Consider the following 14,831-nt stretch of genomic DNA (forward strand, 5'->3'; position numbering starts at 1 on the left):
GCAGCCCTGTCTGGTACCGTTGGAGATGTCCAAAGGGTCAGATTGTACTCCGTTTATAGATACCCTAGCGGAAGGGGTCGAATATAAGGCTTGTATCCCTGTAAGAAATTCCCCCTGAAAGCCCAGATGTGCCAAGGTTTCAAACATAAAGGGCCACCCTATTCTGTCAAATGCTTTCTCCGCGTCCAGAGAAAGCAAGAGAGCAGGGGTGCGTGTAAGGTTGATATAGTGAGTCAGGCTAATAGTTCGTCTCGTGTTGTCTCGAGCTTGACGGCCGGGGATAAATCCTACCTGGTCGTTATGGATAAGGTGGGGTAAGACTCTATTTAGACGGAGAGCCAATATTTTGGCATAAATCTTGATATCTGAGTTAAGTAATGATATTGGCCTATAGTTAGCGCAACTAGATGTGTCCTTACCCTCCTTAGGGATGACTATTATCTTGGCCTCCAGTGCCGTTTTGGAGAAAGAAGCTCCCTGCAAGACAGCATTGAAAAGGGCTGAGAGGTGAGGTGTAAGTTGGGGGAGAAAGGTCTTGTAATATGCGGCCGTAAAGCCGTCTGGGCCAGGAGCTTTGCTAAGCTTTAGGGATTTGACAACAGTGGCAATTTCCTCTTCGGATATCTCCGAATTCAATTCGGCTGAGACCGAAGGGCTTAATCGAGGGAGATGGCATTGGGATAGGAAGGTACGAATAGCCCCAATAAAGTCTGGTTTCGTCTGAGTGGTCTTATGGGCGTTGTATAGTTTCTCGTAGAAGTGAGAGAAAGTTTCAGTGATGCGTTTGGGGTCCCTAGTCTTCACACCAGAGGGATGCTGGATAGACATAACGTTATTCCTTGTGAGTTTAGCCCGGAGCCTGGAGGCTAGCAACCGATCAGCTTTATCCCCTTTTTCGTAAAAGGATTGGTTGAGCCACTTCAAGCTGGTCTCCACCTTCGTCGTCAGAAGCATGTTTAACTCGCCTCTGACCGCAGACAAAGCGGAGAGGTCCGTTTCGGACCCTGTTTTTTTGTGCTTCAGTGAGAGGGAGCCAAGCATGTCCGTGAGTTCCCGGATGCGTTTGGATCTGGCCTTCTTGATACTTTGTATTATTTTAATCATTTTTAACCTGACAATGCTGCTAAATCTCTATGGGAGGCAGCGAGAGCGCTGCCTCCCAGTGACAATGATAAAGTGTCTGTAGAGGGGGCGGGCAGGGGGCGGAGCCAAATCACGGGCTGGAAAAGCCCATTGAAAATTGAATGGAAAGCGGCACCATCACAATTGCCTCATTGACAGGGGCTGTGCCTTGAGCTCACATCAAGGCACACCCCCAGAGCCTGCCCTAACCAATATGATGCCCTAGGCAAGATTTTGGCTGGTGCCCCCTAGCACCACCGCTGGTTCTGCCTCTGACCTTGCACCTCTTTCCCAGCACCATCACCCCTCACCCATAGCAGTCCTTGTATCCCCTATATTTTAAATAGGAACAGTTCGCACATTTGACGCACAGCCCAAAAAGGGGCATCTTCTTGCTGGCAAGGGGCATGGCCACACAATAGTAACCCCAATTCCAATTACGCCACACAGTACTGCAACTTTATTCACATTTGATCATGCAATAGTGTCCATAATTCATATTACATCCCACAGTAGTATTACTTTACCTTATAAATGTTACTCCTCACAGTAGAGCTCCTTATTCACATTACATCATACTGAATTGCTCCTTATTCACATTACACCACACCTTATTGCTCTTTATTCTCATTAGATGACACAGTAGTGCCCTTTCTATATGCAACGCCACATAGTAGAGCACCTTATACACATAATGCCACACATTAGTAATGCATTTATACACAATTCCACACAGTAATGCCCCTTACACATATGAGACACATTAATGTCCTTATAAACATAATGCACCTTACACATTATGACAACCTTTATTAATGCCCTTTTACACATAATGTCCCTTACACATATGCCGCACATTATTAATGCCCTTATACACATAATGACACACATAGTGCCCCTACACATTTGCTGCACATTATTAGTGCCCCTATACACATAATGGCACACATACAGTAGTACCCTGTTACACATATGCCGCACATTATTAATGCCCTTATACACATAATGACACACATAGTGCCCCCTACACATTTGCTGCACATTATTAGTGCCCCTATACACATAATGGCACACATACAATAGTATCCTGTTACACATATGCCGCACATTATTAATGCCCTTATACACATAATGACACACATAGTGGCCCTTTACACATATGTTGCACATTATTAATGCATTTTTACATGACACACATAATGCTCCTTACACATATTCTGAACACTACTGCACAACCAACCCACTCACATGCACACAGCACTCACACTGCCACTAAGACTGTGACCTCTGCCTCTGCTTGGATACGGATGTGTCCTCATAAATCTTGCATCAATGCTAACGTCGGGCACATTTTTTTATGAAAATGCATCTTATTTGCATTGCTATGTGGCTAGGACGCACAAGCAGCTTCTGCTGATTAAACTGATATGCAGCATGCCTATATACTGTGTGAGACTGTGGCTGTATCTGCATATGAAATGCTACATACAGAATATAGGCATGCCGCATATCATTTTAATCAGCAGAAGCTGATGATGCCCCTAGGCATATCAAATGCCCTAGGCAATTGCCTAGTTTGCCTACGCCTATGGCCGGCTCTGCACACCCCTGTCAATCATTGGACAGCAGCAGCGGGTGGGCTGGAACGGATGGGCAGAGTCAGATGCCCCCATTCCTAGTGGCTGCGTCTCCACACTGCTTTCAGTCGCTCCTCCCGTCCCCGGTCCGCTCTTGCAGGACCAGTGGGAGCCGCTGAGTGCTGCGCTGTCTCGCCCCCCCCCCCCTTAACCATACCTCCCAACTTTTGGATTGCTGGAAGACGGCGTCGAAAAGGGGCGTGACCTATCGTGAAGGGGCGTGACCTCGCGGGATGCTGTCTCTCTCTCTCTCCCCCCCCCTTAAAACTCCAGCATACTCAGCTGCGCTCCCGCGCCCCCCTCCCCCCGCTCCCTTAGCCCCCGTGTTTTCGGCCTCGGACCCCCGCTCTGTCCCCCCTGTGCTCAATGGCCTGCCTCCTCTCCTGGACCCCCGTGCTCACTGCTGAGCTCCTGCGCCCCCCCCCCCCCCCCCACTCCCTTTGGCCTGCAGTGCAATGGACAGACCGAGGGAGTGCCGTGTCAGGAGCCTGCAGCCAGAAGCAGAAATCAAGTAAGTGGCTGACACTACACTACACTGCACTACACTACACTGCACCTACACTACACTACACTGCACTGCACCTGCACTACACTGCACTACACGACACTGCACTGCACCTACACTACACTGCACTACACTGCACTGCGCCTACACTACACTGCACTACACTACACTGCACTACACTACACTGCACTGCACCTACACTACACTGCACTACACCTACACTACACTGCACTACACCACACCCTAAGGGTAGAGGGGGAAGGGGGGGTGTAAAGTGCTCTACCTGTCGTAATGTGTACAAAAAAAGAGGGCTGTCTGCTAAAATGTGTAAAAAAGGGGGACACTGTCTGTCGTAATGTGTACAAAGGGGACGCAGTCTACCGTAATGTTTAAAAAGGGGACGCAGTCTGCCGTAATGTCTAAAAAGGGGACGCTGTCCGCCGTAATGTCTAAAAAGGGGACGCAGTCTGCCGTAATGTGTAAAAAGGGAGACGCTGTCCGCCGTAATGTGTAAAAACGGGACGCTGTCTGCCGTAATGTGTAAAAAGGGGACGCTGTCCGCCGTAATATGTAAAAAAAGGGGACGCTGTCTGCTGTAATGTGTAAAAAGGGGACGCTGTCTGCCGTAATGTGTAAAAAGGGGTCGCTGTCGGCCGTAATGTGTAAAAAGGGGGACGTTGTCTGCCGTAATGTGTAAAAGGTGGACACTGTCTGCCGTAATGTGTAAAAAAGGGCAATCTGTTCGCCGTAATGTGTTAAAAGAGGACGCTGTCTGCCGTAATGTGTAAAAAGGTGGACGCTTTCTGCCGTAATGTGTAAAAAGGGGACGCTGTCTGCCGTAACGTGTAAAAAGGTGGACGTTGTCTGCCTAACGTGTGAAAAGGGGACGCTGTCCGCCGTAATGTGTAAAAAGGGGGGACGTTGTCTGCCATAATGTGTAAAAAGGTGGACGTTGTCTGCCGTAACGTGTAAAAAGGTAATCGTTGTCTGCCTAACGTGTAAAAAGGGGAACCTGTCCGCCGTAATGTGTAAAAAGGTGGACGCTGTCTGCCGTAATGTGTAAAAAGGTGGACGTTGTCTGCCGTAATGTGTAAAAAGGGGACGCTGTCCGCCGTAATGTGTAAAAAGGTGGACGCTGTCTGCCGTAATGTGTAAAAAGGGGGACGTTGTCTGCCGTAACGTGTAAAAAGGGGACGCTGTCCGCCGTAATGTGTAAAAAGGTGGACGCTGTCTGCCGTAATGTGTAAAAAGGTGGACATTGTCTGCCGTAACGTGTAAAAAGGGGACGCTGTCCGCCGTAATGTGTAAAAAGGTGGACGTTGCTCCTGTTTTACATAAAGGGGGGGCTCTGATGCCGTTTCCTGCACACAGCGCTAAAATGTCTAGTTACGGCACTGTTGCTAGGTGTCCATTTCCCTGGCCCTGAGCAGTTCTCCCTCACCATATCCTCTCCAGGGGTGAGGGGGTGGACTTGGATGGGATGGGGAAGGGGGTCCAAAGCATTTTGTCGCACCTGGGCCCACCGCTCGCTAGTTCCGCCACTGGCTCTACCTGCTGTAATGTGTAATAGGGGGCTGTACCTGGCATAATTTGAAAAAAGGGATCTCTACCTGCCGTAATGTGTAATAGGAGGCTATACCTGCCGTAATGTGTAAAAGGGAACTCTACCTGCCGTAATGTGTAATAGGAGGCTATACCTGCCGTAATGTGTAAAAGGGAACTCTACCTGCCGTAATGTGTAAAAGGGAGCTCTGGCTGGCGTAATTTGTGTAAGTGGCGCTACTATGCGGCATAATTTGACTAATGGAAGCCCTGGACAACAATATTGCATTCATGTCCTCCTCCCACTCCCTTCCCAGTTCCAAACACTAATTATTATTATTTTTTTCTATAAAAATGTACAATATATCACAAGTATGATGAGCAGGCAGGCAGCGGGCATTGGTGGCATCGGACTGAGATGCAAATTAGTGACGGAGGGCTGGGTCAGTTGATGGTGGGCGAGTTTGTAAGTCATTGGCGGTGGCAGCAGGCATCGGTGCAGGGGCAGTAGTGGGCATTGGCTCGGCGGCGGTAGGGGTCATCGGCAGGATTCGGATGACATTATGGCTGTAGTGCCTCACCAGCCACTGACCTCACCGCACGCCACTGATACACACGGTGCAATGTTTTCTAACGATGTTGACTGTAACGAAGCGAGATGGACTTGGACTGAGAACCTTTATATTCATCACTCGTTTCTCTCAGTATAATGTACTTTTTAATCCTTGGCCCAGTCTAGGTATATACACCAGAGCCTAGGTGTATCATGTATACTGTTATTTCATGTTATTAGGTATTTATTGTCCTTGCTATTACCTGCAATATGGTATGTATTGGAGATATAAAGACAATTGCCATACTGTGTGACTATAGCAGGACAGGCCATAGTGTGTGACATGAGGAGAGCCAGGCAGCTGTGCTAGTTCATTACCATTTGTATCACATATGTGAGTCCATTGTGTGAGGTGTGATAGGTGTTGCTGGTAATGTAATCAGAACAATGACTGAGTGACTGGTAAGATAGCTAGCTGCCAGCCCAAGTTATGTATCTAGGTCATCAGGTCATCTGGGAGGTAATTAGGGTAGAACTCCCAGAGGATGTACAATGGCTCTCCACAGCACTATACTGGCTGAAATAGCCTTGGGATATCCTGACCCAACCTCCTGAGTAGACTGTTTGGCACCAGAGGGGATCTGCCAGTCAGGTATATAAGGAGAGCAGGTCTCAATGGAAGAGAGTCTATTGTGGTGGATCCTGTGAATCAGACATCAGCAGGAAACACTCTGAGCTGGGCATCGTTGTGCCACCAGAGGAAACCCTACCAAGACAGGGTCAGTGTGAGCCAGTACCCCAGGCTGGGGGACACAGGACTGTCTAGCAAGAGGTAGTGGTAAGGATACCGATTACTTCTATTGCTACTTATGGATGCTGACTGCAAGAGGCTGCTGGAGGATATGTGCTACCAATTACCCTGTAACATGTGACTATTTTATGGTGTTGTGCTGTCATAATAAAGACTTATTTTTTAAATATTCTGATCTGCCCGAGTGAATTGAATCCCACAGAGGGTAACCACCATCCCAGTGAAGCGTGGTTTCCTCACATTGACTATATAGTCAAAAATCGTAAAAAAAGTTAGCACATACCGCACCATGTGTACACAACTTGCGATACCGATGCGCGCTCCCACGGGGTCGGTGTCGCAAGAAAAAATAGACTGTGCAGGCAAGGCAATTTTGACTATATTGTGTACAATCTAGTACATAGTATAGTCAAAATTGGCACTTAGTCAAAATCGCAGGTAACGATAGACAATATCGGTGGTTCTTGGCTCCATGGAGTCAAAATTGGCACTCAGTCAATATCTCACCGCGTGTATGCACCTTAAATACTACGTCAACTAATTTCTTCATGAGTCCTAGCAACTGTATGATCAAAATGGAAAGTCCAAAGAGCAATTCCCGCAGTGGCTTGTGATTGCCTCTTAGTCAGCGGAAGTTCTAGGGCTCCCTGGTTTGGTCGCATGCCAACAGCCACTAATAGAATCTTTACTGAATCTCTCCTGGGGGGTACGGTCAGGTTCCCGACGGCCACGATCCCAACAGATTCCAACAGTAAATACTGGGGTTAGTATTAGGCACTAGGGGGATGGTTAAGATGGGGAGTGGGAGATTAGAGTTAGACTGTGGGAGGGCACTGTTAGGGGTATGGTTAAAATACTCACCGGGATTAACCTTATTGGGTGGTTGTGGCGACATGTTTGTAACACACTGATATAACATTACCCAAGATACCATGCCATGATGCTACAGCACAAATATGCAGGTAGTAATAATAATGTGCGTGGATGCATAAAAAAGAAATGTTTTCATTTTAAAATGTGCTTCAAGGTTGCGTTAATAACAAAAGTAGTGTTTTAACATCAGTGGGTAAAGGATATAACATGCAGCCTATTGTGGCTAAATAATATGGGAGCTAATCTGGCTGCATGATATCATAACATGGAATATACGAGTGGTGATATAAATGCATTAACAGTATTATTTTACTTGTTATATTTTATTGTATTATATATATTATGTTTGCATATGAGTTCTTGTAACTGTACACTGAGGACAAGGTACTCCGACCTCATGGGTAGTAAGGAGCCCTATTTATAATTCCTGCACTTACCATTGATCTCTATAGTGAACAGGATGTCTGTACACTCCTGAGTGCATGATGAACCATAAATGCAGCTTTGATGATCCCGCACACGTCCTGGAAGATCCTGATAATTATATTATCTACCCTGTCACTGTGCAAAGTCTTGCTTCTGTTCCCTTCCTCACGTCATGACATTGCCACATTACATACAGATCTGCTTTTAGCGTTATTGTGCTGTCCAATTTGTCCAAAGGATTTAAGCATGGTTGGACAGACATTTCTTTATGCTTTACGTGGTATATTTCTATAGTTTTTAGTAATAACTAAGCAGAGGTGCTCTTACTTAAGATGAATTGCTGTTCTTTTGGCTTTTTTTCCAATTATGTTGCACCTTTTCCTCTTATGCTGCTTTCAGATCGCAAATGCCGGATCCCACCCGGTAAGAGAAACGTGTCCTTACCGGGTGGGATCCGGCATTTGCTCTCCTTTGCTGGCTTTCCGACCCGGCAATATACCGGGTCGGTTGCCATAGCAGCGGAGGCGCAGCAGCAGCAGGGGCGGGGGGGTGGAGGCGGCGCTGGGAGATGAGCTCATCTCCTGCGCCGCTTCTCCCTATGCTGTGAATGGGAACCGCGTCGCATCGAAACGGCTCCCATTCACACTGCACCTGACCCGGTATTCAACCCGGTAATAACCCTTCTTTTTAACCGGGTTGAATTACCGGGTCAGGCGACCCGCTAATTTGGCAAAGGTGCTTTCACATCACACACTGACCTGTTTCGACACGGCAATATGCCGTGTCGATACCGGGTTATTTGTGCGATGTGAAAGGGGTATTACTCTGTTTTTACGTGTTCCCTGATGCATTTAACTGATAGCTATCTTCTAACTTAGTGACAGCAAAATATATAAAATAAAAACTAATTGACACAACTGCCCCTACGGATGACTCAGCAGAGGAATACTGCCATACATTAATGTAATACATACATAAGTGATCCAGTACTCATGATTCAAGCACAGTTATGGAAATGACTAACCACAGCACAGTGTTATAAATAGGCTTTGTGCTTGCAGCTGACTGTTTCCCTGCCAGAGTGTAAGCACATTGCCTCTCACACTGCATTGGGAATGACTGTGTTATAAGAATCCGTAGATCAGTGTGACACTGTCCAGAACACACTAGGTATGGTATGCCGGTGGCCGGGATCCCGGTAGTCAGCACACCAACGCCGGGATCCCAGCCGCCAGAATGCCAGCACGGGGGCGAGCGTAACGAAGCCCCTTGTGGGCTCAGTGGCTCGCCACAGGTTCTATTCCCATTCTGTGGGTGTCGTGGACACCCACGAGTGGGAATAGCCCCTATTAGTGGGATTCCAGCTGTCGGCATTGTCAATAGTCGGGCTTCCTGCGTCGGTATCCTGACTACCGAGATCCCAACTGCCGGCAAAGTAACTGCATCCCGTCCAGAACATAATGCAATGCTGCAGATGGTGGGACTAAAGTCATATTTTGATTATTGCATGCTTTATATCACTCATTGGGCCTGATCCAGACATGCAAGCAGACCTGTCCGTGTCCTTTTCCGTCTCTGTGTCTGCGTCTTCATGCAATTGCTGCAACCGATTCTCAGTCAGCTGAGTTGCTCACTGGCAGCGGTGCTATCCCATTGCAGTGCGTACTAAGATGCACCGTCGTTGCACCATCGGTCGCAATAAGTCCTATGGCAAGTGCAATTTTGCTGTGTAAACATGGCCTCCTGTGTCAGAGCTTCTGCGTTTTTAGATGTAGTTGCTGTCAGTGACACGCCCGCAACACATCTGTATCTTGCTAGCACTCATGTTACCTCCCAGTAGTGCTCAGTGAAAATCAATCTCTCTTCGTGCAATTTCGAAGTGCGTCTCAGAGCAATAACCATTGGGACACATGTGCATGCAATATGGATGAATGCCCAGACTAAATACATACATTGGCCACCTCTGAATCAGGCCCTGTTGTGGCTCCTTATCACAACATTGTTTTAGGCCAAGAAACACCTTATGGTCCCTGCCACCTTAACCTACAACTGACTGCAATATCTACAATAGAAGACCCATGAACCTCACTTTTATTGTTAAGGTGTATATAAAGGAATACTTTATCCTACATTTATGTTCTATAACTTGTACATAAAATCTTATTGCATCTTATCCAAGACACAAGCTTGTTGCAACCTAGTGCAAGCACCTACAAACTCCCTTTTTATATGTATGAGAACCAGTGTTCACAAATGCCCAGCACCAAGCACACTGACATCGTGAACATAGATTTCTCTCTCTCTCTCTCTTTCTCTCTCTCTCCCCCCCCCCTCTCTCTCTCTCTCTCTCTCTCTCTCTCTCTCTATCTATTATTCTACTGAATCTATTGAACATATAATCTTTTATTTGCCCCTGTAAACTGTGAGAAAATGATGTTGCAACAATGGTCATTCAATAACAATTTAAATCATTGCACACTAAGGTGTTAATTGGGTACAGTACTTTTAAATGCTTTCATTGCTGACATAACGCTCATTCACATCAAGCAAGTACCTGCCTTACAGTTACATATACACTGTACTACATGTTTAGAGAAATATTTTTAACTAATATCCAGTATACTAGATGCAAGAGCAGACATATGGGTCTTAAAATCTCCATAAAATGAATGGCCACAGTGCTACCAGATAAATATATTACCTGACAGAGAAAAGGAATTTCCATTTATTAAATGTTTGGGCTTTTTTTGGTCTGTTTGTTTTTTAAAGCATAATGCATATAAAAAATATTTTTCACGCATTAAAATGTTTCTTTGAGCAAATTAACCTTACACTATACTTACCTAAAAGCACACTTACAGTACCTAATGTCTGAAGTTAGGAGTGTTATTTCATCTTGAAAATCTTTATAGTATTGCCAATGGAAATGATTCCACTTACCTAAAGCTGAGGCTGGACTTTGTAGAGCTTTCCAGAAGGCATATGTTTTATGCTTGTGGATGGCGGATACTGTACAGTGATGCTGTGCTGCCGGCATGTCTGTCATTCCTGACTTGTAGAACGTGTCCTACAGCCTGGGCTTTCTGATCTCCATCTGGTGCACAACAGAAATTCCATTACCTAACAATCTCTACAAACTCATGTCAAGGTTTCACTCAAAAGACTGAAAGCATCACAATGTCTGAGAGATATTCCTGTACCCAGAGCTCATTCATTATTAAAGTCAAATCAATAGTAGCAATCCTTGGCACAGGTACACAACTCAGGAGTAGATGTCAATATTAGACATGTCCCACACTTACTGTACACAGGTCCTAATGGACTCAACTCATGCAGAACAATTAAACAGAAAATGCAGACATAACACACCACACAGAAAACCAACAGACAATGGCAATGAGCACAATGGAAAAAATAAAACAGTCCCGTTCTGCTGTCTGGGAGAAGTTATGTTAGTAATCAACTTAAACCATCAGATTGGAATTTACACATTGAAACAAGTCTGTACTGTATACAAGTAGAACACACAGAAATGTGACCTAAAAAGTCAGGTGGTTTCCTTTGTGTAAACAAATGCAGGCCTACCCTTTCTACAGAACAGCATAGAGCTCACTAGTCCAGTCTGACCAGTCTAAACATTCACGATTAGAGATAATATGCCAATATTGAGCAAAAGGCAAAAGGCTGGGGGAAAGCTTGCCAAGTTAGTATGAGTGAAGAAATACCATAACGGAACCTGTTCTGAGATGTCCAACCAATTGTAAACAACAGAGGGAAAGAAAAGCAAATGTAATTATTAGAAAATACCAAATGATGCCATATTGGAGTTTTGTTATAAAAGCATGCATGGTACTAATTGAGGGGATACGGTACTTAGGTTTACCTCACTTAGGTCGACACTCAATCGGTCGACCATTATTGGTCGACGTGCATTAGGTCGACACTTTGAAAAGTTCGACATGAGTATTAGGTTGACATGGCAAATGTTGACACATGAAAATGTCGACATGAGTTTTTCACAATTTTTATAATTTTTTAAAAACGTTTTCATACTTTACGATCCACGTGGCCTACGATTGGGAATAGTAACCTGTGCCGAGCGCAGGTCACTGCGGAGCGAGGCACCGTGCCTGATGCATGGCGATCGAAGCGAGCCAAGTGAGGGGACACAGTGCACTAATTGGGGTTCACTTTACGAAGAAAACAACACCAAAAAAACTATAAAAAAAAACCCTCATGTCAACCTGTTTCTATGTCGACCTTTTCGTTGTCGACCGGTTGTCCATGGCGACCTTTTCTAGGTGTCGATCTACTGCCTGTCGACCAATAGTGGTCGACCTAATGAATGTCGACCTAAATAGGGTCAACTCAACAAACCTATTCCCTAACTGAGATCTTTAAAGGCTCCATTCTGTACACTTTTATCTTATACCCCTAGATACCCACCATTCTTGTACTATTTACTGTGATGCTTAGGTTTATTGGCAAATAAGCAATATAACACATTTTTAATATCATACTTTATGCTAAGTTGCCAGGGGACGTGTATAATGGGAAATCTAATCCTTCATATGCTGCAGATATTTCCAGTAAAGACACTTAGCTGATTTATCATCAAAGGAGTGTAGAATACAGTCAGTAGTATCCCAGGATGAGGAACTAGCTGTCACTGTGTGTGTCTGTGTAACACGCTGCGGGTATGTCTTGCAGTAAATGTTTCCCCCCCGCTTTTAGATTTGATTAGCGATTGGCTTGGCTAAACGGGTTTAGGAAGGTGGCCTATGGCTTATTGTGAGCAGCTCACATCCAATTATATATGATGCCTTTTATAACAGATGCCACTTGAACTGAATGAAGTCCAAAAGTCTTTAAATTACAGTTTTAAGGTAACTCTAGTCATTTTTAGTCTGATGTAGTACAGTATGTCATGTTTGTGTCTTAACACATTATTTTTAGTAATGTGCTCAATATTTTTATAATTTGTGAAATGACTGAATACTTTTTACAAAAAATCCTGCTGAACACTGAACAGAATGCAAGCGTTTATTACACTGAATGCACTATACCACTGTATTCCTTATGTCATTTATCCTAATTCAAGCTGTAGCGAAAAAGAACTATATATTTTAAGCCTAGAATGATTTACAGACAGGAAAGATAATTAAATCCTAAAATGTGACCAGTGCTAATATCAGTGAGAGACTCCTTTAAAAACTCCAAAGAATGCATGCCCACATTGCTCTGTATTTATGTGCATAAAATATTCTCCATCAAGCACATTCACTCTCTCTCTGGTCATTGGAGCTGCTCTTCGTTCCATGCCAGTTCTGAAGATCCACAGAATAATGTAAATGGTGACTAATTTAAAAACACGATTTCATAGTCCAGTCTAATTCCACGTAGGGCCATACCTCACCCTTGATCATATTAACTATTGCCCTGCCCATAATGCCATGAATTGCAGAACTGTACAGTGGGGAATTTAGCCACGTTGATGCCACCAACCCCCCTAAAATTTCACCTGGACCTCTCCTTATGGGATCTCCGGGAAGGAACAATTAAAAAGCTTGGGAGTAGGTGTTATAGCAATCGGGGACACTGTAAGGTCGAGGAAACCGTTATTGGAAGTAAGTATGCTTTAGTTTTGTTCCTTTAAACTCATTTTTCTCTTACGTCCTACCATACTGGGAATCCATTTAGTACCATGGGGTACAGACGGGTCCACTAGGAGCTCTTCCCTCTATGCCCCTCCCACCAGACTCTGGAGGAGCCGGTCACGTCGCTGGAAGCTCCCGAAGAGTTTTCTGCATTTATTTTCTCTGTTTGTTATTTTCAGTCAGGACTGGATGGCACCAGTCTGCCTGCTTCGTGGGACTTAGAGGGGGGAACGGCCCAACCTCTTGAAGGGTTAATGGTCCCGATCCCCGCTGACAGGACACTAGCTCCTGAGGGAACTATTCACACGCCCCACCACGGCAAGCGTACATTACTGCAGCACGCCACCACCCCTAACAGAGCCAGAAGAAAGAAGAGTGGTCAGTACTAAGCCGGCGTCCCGGTTAGCGGGTCGCCGGCCATTATGGCGGGCGGCATGAGGGTACAGAGACATACAGCTTCTACGGGGGGGCGACAGAGTCTCAGGACTCAGTGCACAGTGCGGATGCTCCTCGAAGATCCGTGGCCTCTGCCTCTTTGCGAGGATCTTCTGCAACAGGGCACGTTCGTTAATCAATAATTGCCGCGGCTACGTTTAACGGAATGGAGGTTGAACGGCTAATCCTAGCCAGGAGAGGGATTCCTGACAAAGTCATCCCGACTATGATCCAAGCCAGGAAAGGGGTAACGTCTAAACATTACCACCGTATATGGAGGAAGTATGTCTCTTGGTGTGAGAACAGACAATATTCTGCAGTGGAATTTCATCTGGAATGTCTCCTGCTTTTTCTGTAGTCGGGAGTGAATGTGGGCCTACGCTTAGGTTCCATTAAAGTCCAGATTTCAGCTTTGTCTATTTTCTTTCAGAAACAATTGGCTTCTCTCCCTGAGGTCCAGACGTTCTTGAAGGGTGTTCTGCACATCCAACCTCCCTTTGTGCCTCCCATGGCACCTTGGGATCTCAATTTGCTGCTGCAGTTCCTCCAATGGGACTGGTTTGAACCATTACAGGAGATTGATGTAAATTACCTTATGTGGAAGAACGTCACACTATTAACCTTGGCCTCAGCGAAACGTGTGTCAGAACTAGGGGCGTTGTCTCCCTACTTAATTTTCCATGAAGACAGAGCTGAACTCAGAACTCGTCAGAAATTTATTCCTAAGGTGGTGTCCGCTTTTCACATCAACCAACCTATTGTGGTTCTAGCTGTGATGGACACCTCTGCTACTTCAAAGTCTTTGGATGTTGTGAGGGCTTTGAAGGTGTATGTAAAGAGAACAGCTCGTCACAGAAAATCCGACTCACTGTTTGTTCTCTATGATTTCAATAAAATTGGGTGTCGTGCTTCATAACAGTCTACTGCACGCTGGATCAGGCTCACGATCCAGCATGCTTATTCCACGGCAGGATTGCCGGTTCCAAAATCTGTACAGGCCCACTCTACTAGGTCAGTGGGTTCGTCTTGGGCGGCGCCCAGGGTGTCTCGGCTTTACAGCTCTGCCGAGCAGCTACTTGGTCAGGTTCGAAGTTCGAACACGTTTAAAGTTCTACAAGTTCGATACTTTGGCCTCTGAGGGGCTTCAGTTTGGTCAATCAGTTCTGCAGGAACCTCAGCACTCTCCCACCTGGTTTGGGAGCTTTGGTACTTCCACATGGTACTAAATGGATTCCCAGTATCCTCTAGGACGTAAGAGAAAATAGGATTT

Source organism: Pseudophryne corroboree, chromosome 6, assembly GCF_028390025.1.
Source record: "Pseudophryne corroboree isolate aPseCor3 chromosome 6, aPseCor3.hap2, whole genome shotgun sequence".
NCBI classification, from domain to species: Eukaryota; Metazoa; Chordata; class Amphibia; order Anura; family Myobatrachidae; genus Pseudophryne; species Pseudophryne corroboree.